Here is a 20088-nt window from a genome sequence, read left to right as displayed (position 1 = left end):
TCTGAATGGTAGAGGTCCCAAAGCACCCCTCAGAATCCAGCATCTTCTCAGAGCCTGAGTCCCCGAGAGCAGACCAGGCAGGGATCTCCGGGCTCAGCCGGACTGCGACTGCCCTCAGGGCCAGGTCCCCGTGTCTCAGGGCTGGGCCCGTCACAGCAGGGCCTGGGGCTGTAGTGGCACCAGAACCAGGGCCAGTGCTGACCTCAGGGCGGCCCTTGACCGCTTCCCCTTGGTTCCGGCCCTCAGCCCTATCCTCAGGGCTGGGCCTGGCTGCGGAGCCACTGGATCCTCAGCGCCCTGAGCTCCTGCCCGCACCACTCGTGCAGCTGGGCGAAGGAGGCGAAGTGGAGAGGCCCGTTGGGCGCTGAGGCCCGCCGGCGGGGCGGCAGTGGCGGGGTCTCGGGGCCGGGCCGGGGGCTGGGGGCGGCGCCAGCCGGGGCGGGGGCGGCGGCGTTGGGGGTCTCCGCGCTCCAGACGGCACAGCCGTCCTCATTGGGCGGGAGCGCGCGGGGTCGGCGGGGCGGGAGTGGGCCGCCTGCGCGCACGGCCGCCAGCCGGTGCCCCAGCTAGCGCACCACCAGCCTTAGGTCGTCGAAGCTGGCCCGCGACAGCGCCTTCACCCAGCCCTCCGTGGCGGCCCGGCTCTTCGGCCGCCAGCACGTAGGTGCGGGCCCGGGCCCCAGCGAAGCGCACGGCGAAGGCGAACTCCTCGGCCGCCTCCACCAGCTGCACGGTGCAGCCCTCCACGGGCTCACGGCTGGCCCCGTCCCCGAAGCAGAAGAGCATGGTGCCGCGCGGCACAGACCAGCGGCGGTGGTGGGCCGCATGCCGGCCGCCCTTCTTGTACAGGAAGCCCGTGTTGTGGGCCGGGGCGTCGCAGGTGGCGTGGAAGGCCAGGCTGCGCTGGTTCAGCTTCATGGCAGCGGGGCCTGGGGGCTCGGGACCTCTCAGCCACTGCTCACTTCCCCGCCCTCTGCTCAGTTCTGGGGGCCCGGCGGGGGGCCGGCCCGGCCATGGCCCGGGAGCCGCTTGGTGGCAGCGGCGGCGGTGCTTTGTCTCCCGGGCGGCCGAGCCGGCGCAGCCGCGGGAGAGCGCGGATCCGACGGAAGGAAACGGGGACAGCCGGCTGTTTTTCTAATTCTTCACTGTTCTATAGTATTCTGTTATCTTAATATAGTATGGTGTATATATTCTATAATTGATAGATCTTTGGATCATTTGCAGTTTGGGCTCGTAGAAATAGTGTTCTTAAATATGCCTTGTGGTGAACATAAGTACATATTCTATCAAGTGAAATTGCTAGTGCGAGGGCAGAATCAGAATTGTCATGCATATAGCAGCGATGCCTAAGGCCCATGTGTCTTATAAGGCTTATTTCCTAAAAAATAACACTTGGAAAGGATACTTTTATGATAACAAGATAGTAATTGCTTTCCTGAGTCCTATGAGAGAAGGGGGAGTTTTCTTTTCTGTATCTTAAGATTTCTTCTAGTAATTAGTAGGGCTTACAGTTTTCAAAGCCAAAAGTTGAAATTTCATTCATGACCACCCAGGGTAAAAAGCTGATCTAAGAACTCAATATTTACAATACAAAATGAAAATGGACAAAATGGGATGACTAACAATTGGATACGTGGTGTAGAAAATTATTGATTAGAAACCATACCAGAATCGTAATGTAAAATGGTCAGTGTTAACTGGACACCATTGCTTTGGTATGAATAAGAAAAAAACATGAAGGAAGTCTTACCTTATTAGGTTAATTTGATAGTTACATTCAGGATAAATTAAAGGGGAGAGATAGAAGCAATTAGAAAGCTTCTAAACCATTTAAAATTAATGGTTACTCAGACCAGAAGTGAAGAATGGGTATAGAATGTGTGCGTGTGTGTCTTTATGTGTGTATTGTGGGCAACTAGAGCTACACATACAATAGACAGGGTGAGGGAAGAATTGACAAGACATGACAACTGACTGTACACTGTAATGAAGAATGCAACAGAAATTACGTTTGATCCTGGGTAATGGAAAAGCACATAAATTGGACATTCAGGAAAAGTGTTCCATTTCACAGGAAGAGTGAATTGGTTTCAGACACACTGAATTTTGTCTGATCCTGACATCTCAAAATGAAACTGATTAACAACCAAAAGAGAAGCATGGCCTTGACATGCAGACTGAGATGGCAATGGGAAGAAATAAAAAGAGAATAAATGGGGACTCTCAAGACACCTCTATTTAATTTTAAATAAAATTTAAAATGATTGAAAAATAATTTCACAGATGTTCAAAGAATGTTCTTCCCTTGAGACTGATCTGTAGACTCACTGGTTTAATCACATTACATGTTGATCTAGTTAATATATAAACAGTATTTGAGAAAGATTTCAAAGCTCTCCTGCTTAAACTTCTGGCAAATAACTGCCAGAACGCAATTAGAGCCCACACACTTCAACTCTGAAGTCTGAAGCCAGAAATGTATAAATGTGTTTAGTTTAAATTAGCTATAGGATGTGAGGACTGGGCGGATGATTGAATTTTTTCTAAACTAGCTTAATGTTACATCCATTTTTCTGTATCCTACGCTTATCCTACATGTTTTACATAAACATGTATAAAATGAAACCCTTATTTTTATAGTTTTAACCTTTTATTCTCCTAAATTTTATAACATAGTTCACATACTTATCTTTCTATAGGCTCTAATAATATTTACAATTAAAATCTCATTTCCATATGAATTATTAATATTTGTAGGTTACACATTTATGCAAAGTTTAGTAAATTTACATGAAGAATAGAGAGGAAGAAAATGGACCTAGTTCATTGATCTTCACAGCTTTGAGAAGGTTATTTGATCCAAATGGCTCAAATTGTTCATAGGTATTAAGAATTTTGAGAGGTTTTGAATGAAATATTATGATGGTAAAAGGGAACTTCAAAATATCTTAATAGAGAAGTAGTATGTTGAGGAAACAATCTTTGAATATTGGAAATATATATAAATACATACTCTTTAAGTCTCTCTAAGTCTCATTCTCTTTGAAAAATAATAACATATTATTAAATAAATAGCTTATATTTATTGAGGGCTTACTATTTGTAAGACCTTGGCATTGTTGTCATGTCACTTTTAAAAAAATTCTTTGAATCTTTCCAACAATAATATTAAACATACTATAATTATGCCCTTTTACAGTTGAAAAAATAAATCATACCCAACAAGGTCAACTGGAGGCAGTTCTTATATAAGGACCTAAATCTCCCAGACTCTGAGGCTACAGTCTCAACCTCCAGTTGCCACTGCTGACCAAGCTGGCATGCATTTACTGAACAGGTAGATTTGCCAGATTTAATAAATAAAAGTACAGGACATCCAGTGAAATTTGAACTTGAGATAAACAATGAATAATGCAATCATTTATAGCAGAAGTGTGTCACATGTAATATTTTAGCACATGCTTATACCCTCCCCCCAAAAGTTGTTTACCTGAAATACAATTTAACTGGGCTGCTTGCATTTTTTCTGACAACCCTACAAACAGGCTGTCTTGTTTTTTAGACAAGCCCTGGACATCTGATCAGGAACACTTGCACTTAAAAGAGTTCAGAGAAACTAAAGTCTGTGGGAGATCAGAGATCATTTCTCAGCAAGGAGAATTTCAAATGACTTGACCATTTATTGTGTGTCATAAATAAGAAAATACTACACAATAGGAGTTACTGGAAGAGGACATGTTTTTCTTCTACTAGACAGTGTGCTGTTTCTACTGCAGTCCAGCGCCTGGGGAGAACAATAGTGGCCTGCTATATACCTATGTGTTTAGTCTATGGGAATCTTCTGGTTGCCTGTGTTGAGTAGTTCTGTTTAATGCTAACTTTTTAACCTCAGGGTGCTAGTCTTTTACTTTAAAAGATTTAGTGTTATGTATTAAAGATCTGAGAGTCAAGTTAAATTATATAGCTATTTAATTAATTTCTCAATGCCATAATTTTCATAATTTTAATGCTTCCAAATAATTTTCATAGTTTTCTCCATTTAGTGAATAAATGAATGCTATCAGTTTCCTCCCTAAAAGATTATGCTCTTACATATGTCTAAGAGTTGTGGAGGGAGGATACTGGCTAATATGCTAAATTGCTTTCTCCTTTGCTTTGTCTCTCTTGAGACTTTTTAATCTACTTTAATATACCTACACACCAACTTCATACTCTACCAATTAACCATTCATTACCTAATTATCTCCTCCAGCTGAGCACTCTACTTCTTTAGAATAATTTCCCCCTCATTATGATTCTTGTAACAGTATTATTTGCACTCTTTAGAAAGTTATTTCTAGTAATTCGAATTGCATTCAAATAATTCAGCTGATTTATAGCAGGCATTTTTCAATTTTCCTTAGATTTTTGCTATTGAAAGAGTTAGACTGTAATTCTTAAGGCCACTTCAGAATTATCAGTCTCTCTTAGAATTTTACAAAATGTACTAAGCCCCCTTTTCAATGCAGTATTATTAAAAAATTCCAGGATACTAAACATATGGTAGACAATTTCATTATCACAAATGATACTCAGGATAAGTAATATTATTTTGTGATTCTGAGTATTTAGAAAAATGAAACAAATATATTCCCATTGTAAAGTAGTTTTTTAAAAGTCTGCATCAAATAGCCATAATGGAGTAACTGGTACCCAGACTAGCCCTTCCATTATAAAGAATGATAAGAGAGGACAGCTGTTTTCAGGTAATGGGCAACAGGCAGTACATAGCTGTGATTCTTACATAAAGGGAAATTCAATTTAGCCCCATACATTCCCAGCTTCATGCCTGCGGACAATTTCCCAATGAACCACAACTTGGAGCTGGGGTCCCAACAAAGCACACAATCTCACAAAGCTGAGTAGAAAGTGATTAGAATGAAGTGGCTGGAACCTGTTGGGCAAAGCATCAGGAAGGGCAGTTCTTTGCAGAAGGAATTCCATTGGTCAGGGTGAGACACCTGCCAGTGTACCAGGGCTGGGATATATGTGCACAAAATGGGACCACTCAAGTCTAATGGGATACCAACCTCTACAGGGTTGAGTAGCAATGGAGCAGTGCTGGTCACGGGGAAAGGCACAAAAAAGCAATGTCTGGTGACATCCGGCCTTGCCATTGGAGAGATCTCCTTAACATGTACGCTGAGATGCCAGAAAGGCCTCAAAATAAGAATGACATCCTGACAAAGCTGAAACCCAACTCTGAAAAAAATCCTTAGGGAAGACAGGACATGGAATTTGAGTATTGCCAACCTATTGGGACTGGGAAACACTTTGGGCCTCCCTTGAGTCTACATCAACAGAGTGTAAAAGAAGTCTAAATAAATTCAAGGGAACCCAGAAGTAATTAAACTGCCAGCTAAAATTAAAATTTTCACAAAGAGAATTCTGCATTTTTACAAGATAGTATTCAAAATGTCCAGAATTTAATACAAAACAAAACAAAAACTATCATCAATAAAAGTGCCGAGATGATTCGGTGTGGTAAGGATAGTCTTTTTCACAAATAATGCTGGGACAACTGGACACCTACACATGAAAGAACAAAGTTAGACTCCTACCTCACATCAAATACAAGAATTAATTCAAAATGGATCAAAGACCTAAATGTACATTAAAAATATATAATACTTGAGGGAAAACATAGGTGTAAACATTCACGACCTTGCAGTAGGCAATGGTTTCTTAGATATGACACCAAAAGCACAAGTATCACAAGGAAAAAAATAGATCTACTGGACTTAATCAAAATTAAACATTTCTATGCCTCAAAACATCCCATGAAGAAAGTGAAAAGACAATCCACTGAATGGAAGAAAATATTAAAAATCATATTTCTGATGAGAAACTTATATCCAGAATATAAAAAGAACTCTTGCAACTTAATGAAAAGGCAAAACACTCATTTAAAACATAAGCAAAGGTTCTGAATAGATATTTTTCAAAAAAAAAAGAAACATACAAATGGCCAATAAGCACATGAAAAGATGCTCAACATCATTAGCCATCAGGGAAACGCAAACCTAAACTATAGTGAGACACAACTTCACACCCACTATAATGGCTATGATCAAAAAGACAGCAAGTGAAGATATGGAGAAATTAAAACTCTTATACACTGCTGGTGGGAATGCAGAATAACGCAGTCTCTCTGAAAAACAGCTTGGCAATTCCTCAAACAACAACAACAACAAAAAACCAAAAACAAAAAACCCCCAATCCCCCCCAAAAAAACAGTTACCATACAATCTAGCAATATCATTCCTAGGCGTCTACTGGAGAGAAATAACATGTTCACAGAAACTTACACATGGAGGTTCAAGAAAACATTATTCATAACAGTCATGAAGTGGAAACAATCCAAATATCCATAAATCCATGAATAAAGAAAACGTGCAACGGCATATTCATTGTTCTCGTGGCGTATTAATGGAGACTGGGGCCAGTGCGCCTGCGTGATTAGCGCCTCCGGAATCGCGAGAGCGATCACCTGGGATCTCAGGTGGCGGGAGGACCTGGTTGGTTGGCTGACTCGGTTGTGCGGAAGGAAAGGTCCGGAAGCCGAGGGCCGATGTCAAGCCCCCATGACACTGCTTGACCGAAGAAGGTCAGATAAAGGAGGTGTGACGGCGGGATGATGGGAAGAAACGGGGTCGCAGCCCCAGGGAAAAGAAGTCAGATCTATGATGGAGCTCGTGCAGGTGGTGGGTGACTTTTGCAAGTGTTTCTGCTTCAAAACTGCCTGGAACCCGGTCCCTCCTTCCTGCCTGTAGTGCTGCACCTTTCTCCTGAGACTTTTGCTGGGGTCCCTTCCTTGGACATGCCATCGTTATCCTCGGTGCGGCGGACTGGATGAGGTTCACCGTCGTTTCTGTGCTGAAAGAGCCCAGCCAGCAGCTCATCTCAGAGGTAAAAATCCCCCTTCCTTCGCATGTGATTTACCCTCAGCCGCCTGGATTCCAATTCAGCTTTGAGATATCTTGCCCTGGCTGGCGTACCCTTCTCAAGTGTCACCTCTCTTGTGAAGCCTGACCCCAGAACACCCACGTAACCACTGGCTTCTCTGCAGCACATCGTCTTGAACTTCTTATTGCCACCGCAGCCTAGTCCACTGCCTGGAATTAGAAAACGTCAGTAAAGCAGTTCTATTAAAACAAACTAATACATGTGACTTGAATGATAAAGGACTATAAAATTGAAGGTTTTTTAAAAGCCATATTGCTGAGCATAATGCCTGACACATAATGGGTGTTCATATTTTTTTTTGAATGGAGTAATAGGTAAATCATCTGGTCCAACTTGTCTTTTACAGATGAGGAGAGGGGAGCCCCACACTTCTAAACAGCCATAAGGTTTTCCCATGTCACCTAAGTTCCTACAAGGGAAGCAAAAAGTTGCCTTTGTTGGGCTATACCCTTTTTGCTGAAGATATCAGACAAAACAGTAAGTCACCAGAATTTTTTAATGACCCACAGTAAGAAAGAAATGCTGCTTTTCATGTGGCTAAATTTAATCAGTGTATAGCAACCCTTCATTAGGGATTATGTTCTTCCTTTTTTTTTGTGTTAAAATGTCTCAATAAGATTAAGAGTTACATAATAGGAGCTTGGGGGCATTTTTAATGACTATTTGACTAAATAAACATTAATAATATCTTCCTTTTAAGTACTAAAAAAAAATGAAGTACTGATACATGCTGCAACATGGATGAATTTTGAACACATCTTGCTAAGTGAAAAAAGCCAGTCACAAAAGACCACATATTTTATGATTTCATTTATATGAAATGTCTAGAGTAAGCAAATCTATAGAGGATAAAAGTAAATCAGTGGAGGAAAACGGGGAGCATGACTGCAAAAGGGTACGTGGTTTCTTTTAGGGGTGATGAAAATGTTCTTAAATTGAGTGTGGTGATGACACAAGTATGTGAATATACTAAGAACCATTGTGTCGTTCAATTTAGATAAATGGTTAAATTATATGGTAAATTTTCTCGGTAAAGCTGTTGTTCACCCCCAAAGCAATGATCATACAAAGAAATAATTATAAATATATAACTATATAATTATATATATGTGTGTACTAACATGTATTACACATAGTCATGAAAAAGCAGTTAGTAGAAACCAAACCTGAAATGACACAAAGGTTATACTAAACAAATACAGATTTAAAGCATCTATTAAAAATATCTTTGAATAGTTAAAGCAAAAAGTAGTCTGAATTAATCATAAATGCTAATCTTATCTGATAAATGGAGACAATAATAATGAGAAGTTTAGAACTAACTAAAATTTTAAGATAACTATTTGATGGTCATAGCAGATTACAGGTGACAGAACAAAAAAGTTAGTAAATTGAGGGCAGGTCTGTAGAAATTATCAGTCTGAAGAACAGAGGGACAAAGAACGAAGAAAAATGAGCCAAGTTTCTGGGGACCTGAGTGGAACAATATCAAAAATAAACTAATTGGGACAGAAAAAATTTGAAGAAAAAGACTAAAACCTTTAAAATTATATGAAAATTACATTTAGATTCCAGTAGCTCAGTCAACCACTAACAGCATAATCAGTAGGCACGTTAAGGAAAGTTAGTCAAATTGTACAAAACTAAGATAAGAGAAAATCTTGAAAACAACCAGAAGGAAAAAAATTATATACATATGAACAATGGGAAGAATTTTTGCTGATTTCTCATCAATAATGATTTAAGCCCAAAAGAACAAAATATGTCCAGTGCACTGATGGATTTATAACATATGTAGAAGTAAAAGATATGACAACAATCATCAAAGGATGTGAGATGCTAAACAGAGTTATACTGTTTAAGGTAATTATATTTGCAAAGAAGGAAGTGGGAAATTGGATATGAGGCTGTGAAGTGAGAAAGGGGATATAAAGTATTTGCATGAAGATGATGGAGCTGTTACTATTACGGGAGACGCTGTATAATAAGTGCGGACTACATTAGTGAACAAGACAGACTTTGTCCCTATTTTAAGTAGGGACAAAATAATGTGACATAGTGAGTCTTGCAAGGAAGACAAATGAATTACAGCAATGTTTATTTGACTTAGGTTGTAAATAAGTAATAAGGAACATTGCAGTGTAGAATTTGATAAAGATGATGTGGAGAGTTATTTGTGATAGTGATACAGCAGCAGGTGGGTATTATATTTTATAACATTCAGCAATTTTTCCCATAATGAAGTTTATATATTGTTTTATTCTCAATTAGTGGTGACCTTCTTTGAGGCTATAACTCTCTTGTTCATCTTTGGATCTGTAACTACACTTAGCCCTGTGTCTGACACAGCACAGACTATACCTTCAAAGATCATGAAATTTTCAACAAGAAAAATAAATTCCACAATAAAATAATTCCTATACAGATTATTGCCTTATACCAAGTCCTGAAAAAATAAAGTGTTAGGTAATGGGTTGAGAATAACGTCCAGGTATATTTTCAAGATACCCAGGTTGGGGGTAAAACTTAGAAACAAAACAGACTTTCTTTAGTACAGGTTCTTAGAATGCCCTTTTCTATTAATAATTTTAAGTATTAGGAGAAGTTTGGTCTCCTGGCTTTGAGGAAACTTTCTAGTATTTCCTTTGTGAGTGATTTTGGAAGCCTGGTTTTCACCTGTTTCTCTGATTTGGCCCAAGTTTAATCAGTCAGTAATATTAAACAAACTTCCAGTTTTCAAAAAGTGAGAACTACATGCCTGATTACTTTGTATTTTATGATACATGAAATCAGAAAACGTCTAACTCTTTATATTAATTGTATTTATTATATTTTGTTTACTTTGTATAATATAGAGAATAACATAAAGTATGTGTTATCATATTAACTTTAATTACACATTTCTTAAATTACCATGGTTTTATAAGAGTTTTTTCCTCTTTGGTCATTTGAAACTATTTTAAAAAGAAAAAAACATTAAAAAAAAAAATTGAATTTTTATCTCAGAAGTTTCCTTTTACAAGTGATTGGCTATTTCCTAAGTGTAGGTCAGGTGTCCCCAACCCCTGGGCCATGGACCAGTAACTGTCCGTGGCCTGTTAGGAACTGGGCCGCACAGCAGGAGGTGAGTGGCCGGCAAGCCAGCAAAGCTTCACCTGTAGGTACAGCTGCTCCGCAACACTCGCATTACCGCCTGAGCTCTGCCTCCTGTTAGATCAGCGGCAGCATTAGATTCTCATAGGAGCGTGAACACTCCTGTGAACTGTGCATGCGAGGGATCTAGGTTGTGCGCTCCTTATGAGAATCTAATGCCTGATGATCTGAGGTGGAGCTGAGGCAGTAATGCTAGCACTGGGGAGTGGCTGCAAGTACAGGTTATCATTAGCAGAGAGGTTTGACTGCACAGAGACCATAATAAATCAATTGCTTGCAGACTCATATCAAAACCCTATCAGTGAGTGGCAGGTGAAAACAAGCTCAGGGCTCCCAGTGATTCTGCTTTATGGTGAGTTGTATAATTATTTCATTATATATTACAATGTAATAATAATAGAAGTAAAGTACACAATAAATGTAATGCGCTTGAATCATCCTGAAACCACCCCCCTTCCCTGTTGGTGGAAAAATTGTCTTCCACAAAACTGGTCCCTGGTACCAAAAAGGTTGGAGACTGCTGGTATAGAGTATGATGTTAATATATTTCTCTAGTTCCAATAATTCATTTTAACACTTATGTGATCATTTTTTACTTTTTTATGTTAAGACAGTTAATTTTTTTTGCAAGTGACAGATGGAAGAAGGAGATTTGTTCAGATTTTAAAAAAAGTTTCAATTGAATCTGTTGACACAACTAGCAAACATATGGCAAAGTAACTTACATTCCAGTAAAATGCTTTCGTCTTCTCAGTTCTTAGCAATGTCATATAGCTTCCAGATACATAATGTAAAACTGATTATAATACATTGGACTGAAAAGTAAACTAAGGGCTGAGGGTATCAATATTATAATACCAAACCTTTCCTATCTAGATTATTTAATTTTATACCAACTAGGTTAGTAGTTTTAGTTACCAAACATAGCTGATTGTTTCTATCACATAACCACTAATTTATCCAAAGGTAGTTGTTGAGTCTTTATGACTATGCTAGACAATGCCAGTTCAAAAATAAAATAAAGCATAATCATTGCCCTAACAATATTCACATTAGGTCATTAGGGAATTTATTTTTAAAGGAACTACTTCAATAATATAAATGACAAAATAGGCCTGGGTAGTTTTGGCCCAAAGTAGATACTGCTTTCTAAATTATTATATTTATAATATTAAATTGAAAAACTTATAATCTGAGAATAGTTGAGAGATTTAGAGATGGCATTAGCATATTGATATAGAAGTTGTCAAAAGAAGTTTAGAAACATCTATTGATACATAATTATAAAGAATTTATGTTTCCAGGTGTACATCAATCTGAGTGTACAGCAGTATGAATCATGAATAAAAAATAATATACTGAATTATCTGAAAATTGTTTTGGAAGAGCCGATTACAAAAAGCATCCCATGATCACTGATTCTGCAGTGGCATTATGTCAGGAAGTGTTCCATGTTAAATTCAGTTTAAATAATGTGTCTTTAACCAAGATTACGTTTTTCATTAGAGTAATTGTCAAAATAAAGTAGCACAATTATGCACTGTGATATCTAAGAGAGGCCTGGACTACCTTAAAAGGCCTCTAATATTTATTGTACTACTAAACTCTATTTTACCAAATCTTCTATATTGAAAAAAATGATGTGTATGAATAGTTGGGAGCTGCCTATGTCACTTAGTTTACAAAGCCCATTTTTTCCTTTATTTTCAATCATAATCATTTGAAATACATTTACAAAAGAGTGGTTATTCTAAAATTATATGCACACCAAAGACATGATTTGACCAAGAAACAAAATAATCATTATATTACCTCTAGTTATCTCAACAATGAAGAAAATTTAACTGGTATTTGGCCTTGGGGAGTAGACTATTATGCCATGTTCTTTTTATCAGAAAATAAAATGTACAAATTCTTAGTGTTTACATTAAAACACAGATAGATTAGTTTAAAATATTTTAAAAAGTATTCAGAGGAACACATTGGAATATATTTTAGAAAAACATTAAGATTTCTTGTAGTTAAGGGAAAAAATGAACCCTCTCTTTTTATCTATTTCTTTTTACTATTGTTTTTCAAAATAGACTTTATAATATTATGAACATATAGGTCTGCATATCCTTGAATAAGTATATGTCCTAGATAGACATATATTTTATTGCCAATAATGGGAATGATTTGTTAGTATATTTTCAGATTGGTCCAATTCCATTATTAGCAATAAAATATATAAGTCTATCTAGGGCATTTGCAGACCTATATGCTGAAATACTGGTAAGAACAGAGAAGAAGACTTTCTGCTCTTTGGTGAGATGCCACAATATTATACAACTGTCAGTTATCCCCAGATAATTTATAAATTGAATTTTCTGCCAATCACCATTTTCTTTGGACTTCTGAAATTGATATTATTTTCTAAAATTGTATGAAGATTAAACGTTCATAATATAAAGTCTACTTTGAAAGACCATAGTGAAAATGGGAAACTATCCAAACTGATACTATAATATATTAAAACCATTGTAATAAATTCTGTATCTATTGGCAGAGGACCAGAAAAATGCCAGTAGTACAGATTAGAGATCTCAGAGGCAAGTACAATCTATATAGAATTTTTAAAATTTTATTATGGAGGACCACTGATTTAGTGTGATTTCTTCATTTCACAACACAAAAATTAAAACTCAGAGAGTAACCCCAGGTCCTACAGCTAATTTACAAGTCTGCACTTAGAATCTATTTCTTCTAGCATCCAGTGACTTTCCTGTATTAATTGTTTAAAGTCTGTATTGTTGTATGTGGCTATTGAGATTTCTACTGTATTACCCTTTCTGTCTAATAATGATTAGACAGAGATTTTCTTAAATGCTTTAAACCAACAAATCTCCCAGCCTTTATCAATGAGCTCTGTGTATGTTAGGGTATATTTTAGTCACTCCAGAAAGCAGCCTACAGCTTTAACAACTCTGCCTTAACCTTCACTTCCTGCTTGTGTACAACCTAAAGGTCAGCTAGCCTCCTCAGATTTTTTTCCTGGACATGCACACAGACCTGCATATGCACATGAACTTCTAGATTCCCAGGAACATGTCTGAGATTTTCAAAGCTGTCTATAGACATGCCATTTCCCACTTTTTCTTTCTTGCACTTTTTGGTCAGCCTTTCAGTTGTAACTGCTATAGCTGTCTCAGGAGCTGTGATGTTCAACAACTGCCGCTGTTTTCATGGAGCTGACAGATAGATAAAATTGTCACAGTTCTCTGAGGTTGAGCTTTTGGAGAGCTCAAGTTTGTTCTGCTCTCACCAGTGACTAGTAGGCTCCTGTTTTTCACAGCTGCCATAGTTGTTAGGTGTTTTTTTTTTTTTTTTTCCCAAGGCTGCAGCAGAGCTAGGGAAGAGAGATGGGAATAGAGAAAGTTAACATGCCACAGAGCTTGGTATTATTTCTGAGATTCAGCCATTTTTGTCAAATAAGTGATTCCCAGATGTTTAGAAAACTTTTATTAATTTCCAGGGTTCTGAAAAATAAATATTGATGATTATTGCCAGTGTTCTCATTACTTTTGTGGAGGACCATATTTCACTCCACTGTTGATGTGCTTCTCCTCTATGTAGGAATTTAGTATACTATAAATCTGAACATATAAATGAGTTGAGAAAGGGTGTATTCTTTTGAAGAAGGTGTTCAGAAAATAGGTTATTATGTGGAGAAAAATCAAGTTGTTTTCTGCCTAAGAGTATATACAAGATAGGTTTACATTCATTTTAAACATTAAATATGAAAGTAAAAGTATTCAGTTAATGCATATTATGATCATTGATTTTAGGTGTTAATTTGATTGGATCGTAGGGTGTCTGGATATTTGGCTAAGCCTTCTTTCTGATTGAGTGGCATGCCTGAAGAGGACATGAAAGCTCCATACCCCTTCCCTTATATCTTGCTGTATGCATCTCTTCCATCCGGCTGTTCCTGAGTTGTATTCTTTTATAACGAACTAGTAATCTACTAAGTAAAATGTCTTCCTGAATTCTGTAAGCTGCTCTAGCAAATTAATCAAAACCATGTAGGGTGTCATTGGAACCTCCAATCTATAGCCAATCAGTCAGCACAGGTAACAATGTGGACTTGTGACTGGTGTCTTAAGTGGGGGTGGGGGCAGTCCTGCAGGACTGAGCCCTTAACCTATGGATCCTGATGCTATCTCCAGGTAGACAGTATCAGAATTGAGTTCAATTGTGGGACATCCAGCTGGTGCCAGAGACTTTCTTGGTGGTGTGGAATAAACACACACATGATGAAAAATTTCTTTATGTACATTTCAAAAAAAAACATGAAGAAGAAGAAACTAAGGCTGAGTGTAAGAAGAATGAAAAATAAAAGGATAAATAGAAGACAAAATCAGGGATTTTTATATCTCGTATGGGGCACCATTTCAGTGTAAAGGTGGTCCTACTCTTCCACACTGAGAAACTGAATTTTTTTAACTTGTGTAGTGAGAGGATAGGAGAGCACAAACTGAATTGGGTCCTAATTCTGTCCAATTGAATACTTTATTGTAATGATGGCTACTCTTCATGGTCATCTTAATCCACCCCCACCATTTTTTTTTTGGAATAAAACTTGTATAGAATGGGAATGATGAAGGAAAAAAATCTAGATCTAGATCTGGATCTGTCTAATCTTCTGTTGGTTCTGTTTCTCTGGAGAACCCTGACTAATACACACATTATATAGGAAAATATATTTGTGATCCAGAGATGAGAAAGGACTTCCTAAAACTCTCAAAGTACCACTGTAAGGTATGATGTTGGTGGCTATGATTACATAAAGTTAAATTTTTCTGTTCAGTGACATATCCTATACATTAATAGATTATAGATTGGGAAAAGGTACTTATAGTTTTTAAAACTAGTAGCTAATATCTAGGATTTGAAGACATTCCTGTAAACTGGCAAGAAAAAAAGGATCTTCAGTATCAAAATAGCAAAAAATATGAAGAGAAAATTTACAGAAGAGGATTTCCAAGCCATAGACACATTAGTAACCAAAGGAAAGGAAATATCAATGAGATATTACATAAAAGTCATTAGAATGATAAAATAAGCAGTGGAATGAAGCCACATGTTGGTAGTTGTGTGAGGGCATGGGAATTCTCATGCACAGCTGGTGTAAGGGGTGGTGGGTGTAGCCGTATTGAAGAAGAATCTTTTAAAACTTGTTCAAATTAAGTACTCAGGTCTTCAGACCTAGAAACTTGGCTTTTGCGTGCATATGCAAAAGAAGCTCCCACACAGGTGCATATGGGGACATGAATGAAGTTGCTCATGGCAACTAAATATTTGGGGAATAAATGAAAAACGTGTCTGTTACAAGTTTCTTTTTGAGAACCATTTCTGTGTTAAATGAAGTAGGACTAGTAGATCAGACAAAAGAAGAACATTTGAGTGCTGTTTGGCTGGATTTTCGCATCTTATGAGAAAAGAAAAACAAAGCTTAAGCATTGGATGAGGAAAGCTATGCATGTATGTACTGCATTGTGTTCAAGAGATAAGCTCCATGGTTCTCTGCTCTACTGTAATTAAGATAGTTGTTAATACAATCAGTGTGCTAAGAGGAGATGGACTTTCTTTAGACAGATAAAATATATGAAGAGAAGAGTTAAGGGATCATGGAAGAAAATAGAAATCTAAAGGATTGGGATCTGAGAAAAAGTGCCTGTTGGAAGATGAAATTTTCCACGTTTTCTATGCCCCCAGAGAAACCTGTAGATTCTTCTAGTACAGTACTTCATCTTATTGTAATTATTTGTGTACTCTGGTCTTCTCAACTACACTGAAGAATCCTCCAGGGCAGAAACCATATTTCGTAGTCTTATATCCATGGTTTCCTAGTACAGTAGCTGACGCACAGTTGGCTTTCAGTAAATTTTGGTTGAGTGAACATATTGCCTGATTACAGAAGGCATAACTGACTGAATCTGTTTTTTATCTCTTATGGTGAAGGCTTTTGGTTCCCCTCCCAGATACATTCAGCAGCCTCTACTATCCTATCATCCAGTTTCAGTGCTTGTGGGTTAATTGTTTATACTTTCACCCTTTTCTGGGGACTTGCCCTTAACTTGAAGGGGCTTTCTAGGATGTTAGGTACTCACCCTGGACATGAGTTTCACCACTGGAAAAAAAATTGAGATAAGAGAGATTAACTTATAATGTTGACAGGATAATTCAAATTAAATTTACAAGATTCACATGCAAGCCCAATGTAATTGTGCACAGTAAAATTTGTATAAGTATGGACAGCATTCCCCAAATAAGTGGTACAAATTATTTCTAGGGAAAGAAATGTTCCCAAATTAATGTTGCCTTATTAATGACGCATGCATTTAGTGAAAAAAAAGTCTTGTGATTTTTTTTTCTAAAATTGATTCTCTACTAAGACAAATCTGTAAGTCTTGAAAATATAGAAATTATATTGACTTCCAAATCTGTTTTATTAAGGAAGGAATATATCATTTCCTACCCACAGTTATGTGACCAGTTAATATTTAAAATGTTGGGAAAGTAACATGACAAACTGCAGTTTCTTTACTGCTCCCCACTCAAAGCAATTTATGTATTCAGATAGGTTAAAAATAACTTTCTGTTATCAGTTGAAATATTTCATCATGTCACCTACCTACCATAATAGTTCAAGATGCTGAGACTTATTTGAATATCACGCTGGGTTGGTGAGAGTTCAATTAATTATTTTATTTGGCTGTCACTATGCAACTCGTATTTCAAATTTTTAAATAGAGAAAAAAAAAGCTGTAAATGAGACAGCTTATAGGATGTGGCAGTGACATTGCTGACTTCCAGGTCAGTCATAGTTAATTTTAAGAGGGAAAAAAGGTAAGTACAAAAATCTTAATTTTTTTTTTTTTTTTTTTTTAATTTAGAAGCCAGGAAATGGAAGTTATACTTTTTTCAGAAGTAGAAAATTATTGTTGGGGACACCTAGGCTGCTGCAGTGTTTCTCATTTTGGGCCTTCAAAATCCATTTCAATGTTGCAAATGTGTGTTTCATTTTCTTTTATTTTTGGTGAGTAATTCTTAGTAAAAAGGAAACCATGGGCTCTGCAGAAAGAACAGTTGAAAAGTTTGGATCAACTTAAGTAGTCAGATTGGATTCACTGTTGAAGTAAGTAATATTTTCTTATATTGAGGATGATATTAAAAGGCAGAATCAATGTTGATTTAGCAGTGTAAAAATCATCAAAAATTAAAATTGAGTATATTATTTTAAAATAAATGAATGTACCTTTCAGTTATAAAACCAGGTATCTTTCCATGACATTATTTGAAAATTATGGTATTTTAACAAATTATGTTATGGAAGAAAATAACTGAAATTCAGTTTAAAATTCTAGCTCCTGAGACAGAATAATGCTATAAAATATTGAAGACACTTAATCGGAGAAAAGCTGGAGGTACACATAGATGAAGAAAAGCATTCAACTGTACCCTTTAGTCCATTATATCACTTTCCCAGTAATTAGGTCTTGTGAACACAGTATCTTAGGGCACCTCATATGCGGCACCTTTCTGGGAGCAATACAACAAACTATGAAAGAAGCAAAATGTGTATATATGTATATGTATATGCCCTCACTTTTAGTAAATAATCACATGTCCAAGGAAAATGCAGAAGGTTGGGTTTAAAACCTGAAGGGCAACTTAACGTGACAAGAGGACATGAATACCTTGCTGTTAACCAAATAAGACAGGTTTCACTGCTCAGGCGCTAGTGCAAATTCATTTAAAGTCAGCAGAGCCAATTCCAACAGAGCTGACACTAGAATGATTTAGATGTTAATCCCGTTGTGTAGTTGAAGTGGAGTCAAAGGCTTGATGATATCTAGAAAACTTACGTTTCTCAAACATACTCAATTTTGAGGAAAAATGTCAACCAAAGTTTATCTGTGAAGTGTCTGTGAAATTTGGTTAGACCTGCTTTGTGTTCACTTGTTTTCTATTTAAAAATAGATGCTTCAGAATTTTTAAATATATTGTTATTCCATTTTTAAAAATTACTTTTAAGAGATAAGAACATGTAATTCACATAAAGTCCTGAGCAGTCATAGACACATGTAAGTTTATTCTTTAGATAAGAAATAAACCTAGAATATGAGAGTAACATAAAATATTAAGTAAGTTTTTATTCAGACAGATTACATTCTGTGTCACCAAACATATTTTTCTATCATTTTGATGGAAAATGTTTCATCCGTACTTTCCTATGAGTATATACCCAATTCAAGATTGTTTTATATCAGAATGAATATTTATGGAGTATACTTAACAGATTAGACAGTCCGTATTGTCTCCATCTTTTTCTTGTCATCAGTCAGAGAATTCAGAAATAAAAATTATTATGGCTAGAAACCTTAAGAGGAAATAATGTAATCTAAGAAAATTTAGTCCAGTTGCACAGCATGTGAATATGTATCTGAATGCATATGAAAATATACGTGTGAACGTTTTAAAATGGCCACAGATATTTTGAAATTCCTGCCATCGAGGTGGGGGGGGTGTTATTTTGGTTTTTTGCCGCTTAACTTGTAGGAGTTCTTTATATATTTTGAATATTAACCCCTTATCAGATATATGGTTTGCAAATATTTTCTCCCATTTCACTCTGTTGTTTCCTTTGCTGTTCAGAAGCTTTTAGTTTGATATAGCCGTCACTTGTTTATTTTTATTTTTGTTGCTTGTGTTTTCAATGTCATGTCCAACATAGCATCATTAAAACCACTGTCATGAAGCTTTTCCCTGTGTTTTCCTCTAGAAGATTTACAGTTTCAAGTGTCATATTGAAATAATTAAACCATATGTGGGTTCATTTTGTGTATGGTGTAAGATGTGTCCGATAAGTGTCCAGTTTCATTCTGTTGCATGTGGATATCCAGTTTTCCAAAATCATTTGTTTAAGAGACCATCCTTTTGCCTTTGTGTATTCTTGGAACCCTTGTTGAAGATCAGTTGACTGTATATGAATAGGTATATTTCTGGGCTTTCTATTCTATTCCTTTGATCTATATGTCTGTTTTTATATAAGTATGATACTATTTTAATTATTCTATCTTTGTAATATATTTTGAAATCAGGAAGTATGATGCCTCCAGCTTTGTCCTTCTTTCTTAAGATTGCTTTGAAATGGGCAAATGTCTTGAGTAGACATTTCTCCAAACAGAAGATACAAATAGCCAACAGGTATATGAAAAAATGTTCAACATCCCTAATTGTCAGTGAAATGCAAATCAAAATCACAATGATATGTAACTTCATACCTGTTAGAATGCCCATCAAAAAAAAAAAAAAAATGAGAGATAACAAATGTTGGCAAGGATATGGAGAAATTGGAACCTTCACACTTGTTTGAAGTGTAAAATTGTCCAGCCTCTATGGAAAACAATCTGGAGGTTTCTCAAAAAATTAAAAATACAACTATCATATGATCTAGTAATCCCACTTCTGGGTATTTATCCAAAATAATTGAAATCAAGATGAATAGATATCCACACTCCCATGCTCATTGCAGCATTACTTATAATAGCCAAGATATGGAAACAACCTAACTGTCCACTGATGGATGAACAGATAAAGAAAATGTGGTATACACATACAATGGAATATTATTTAGCCTTATAAAAAGAGAATTCTGCTGTATGTGACAAAATGGATGGACCTGGAGAACATTATGCTATGTGAAGTAATCAGCCACAGAAGAACAAATACTACTTGATCCACTTACATGAAGAGTTTAGGATTGACATGTACACACTACTATACATAAAAGAGAGAACCAACAAAACCCTACTGTATAGCACAGGGAACTGTGCTCAATATTCTGTAATAACCTAAATGGGAAAAGAATTTGAAAAAGAATAG

The 20088-nt window shown here is 36.8% G+C and overlaps 1 pseudogene across 1 annotated transcript; it reads right to left on the bottom strand.

Annotated features, from left to right (window-relative positions):
* Positions 1 to 254: 254 nt before the first annotated feature.
* On the bottom strand, positions 255 to 18315 carry LOC309630416 (sesquipedalian-1 pseudogene; annotated as a pseudogene). Its single transcript has one exon. The product of its transcript is annotated as a sesquipedalian-1 pseudogene (transcript).
* Between the last annotated feature and the right edge of the window lie 1773 nt (positions 18316 to 20088).

Source organism: Balaenoptera borealis (genome assembly GCF_965194805.1).
Source record: "Balaenoptera borealis genome assembly, chromosome: 1".
NCBI classification, from domain to species: domain Eukaryota; kingdom Metazoa; phylum Chordata; class Mammalia; order Artiodactyla; family Balaenopteridae; genus Balaenoptera; species Balaenoptera borealis.
The sequence above is the reverse complement of the archived record's forward strand: the minus strand, read 5'-3'. Positions and strand labels throughout refer to the sequence as shown.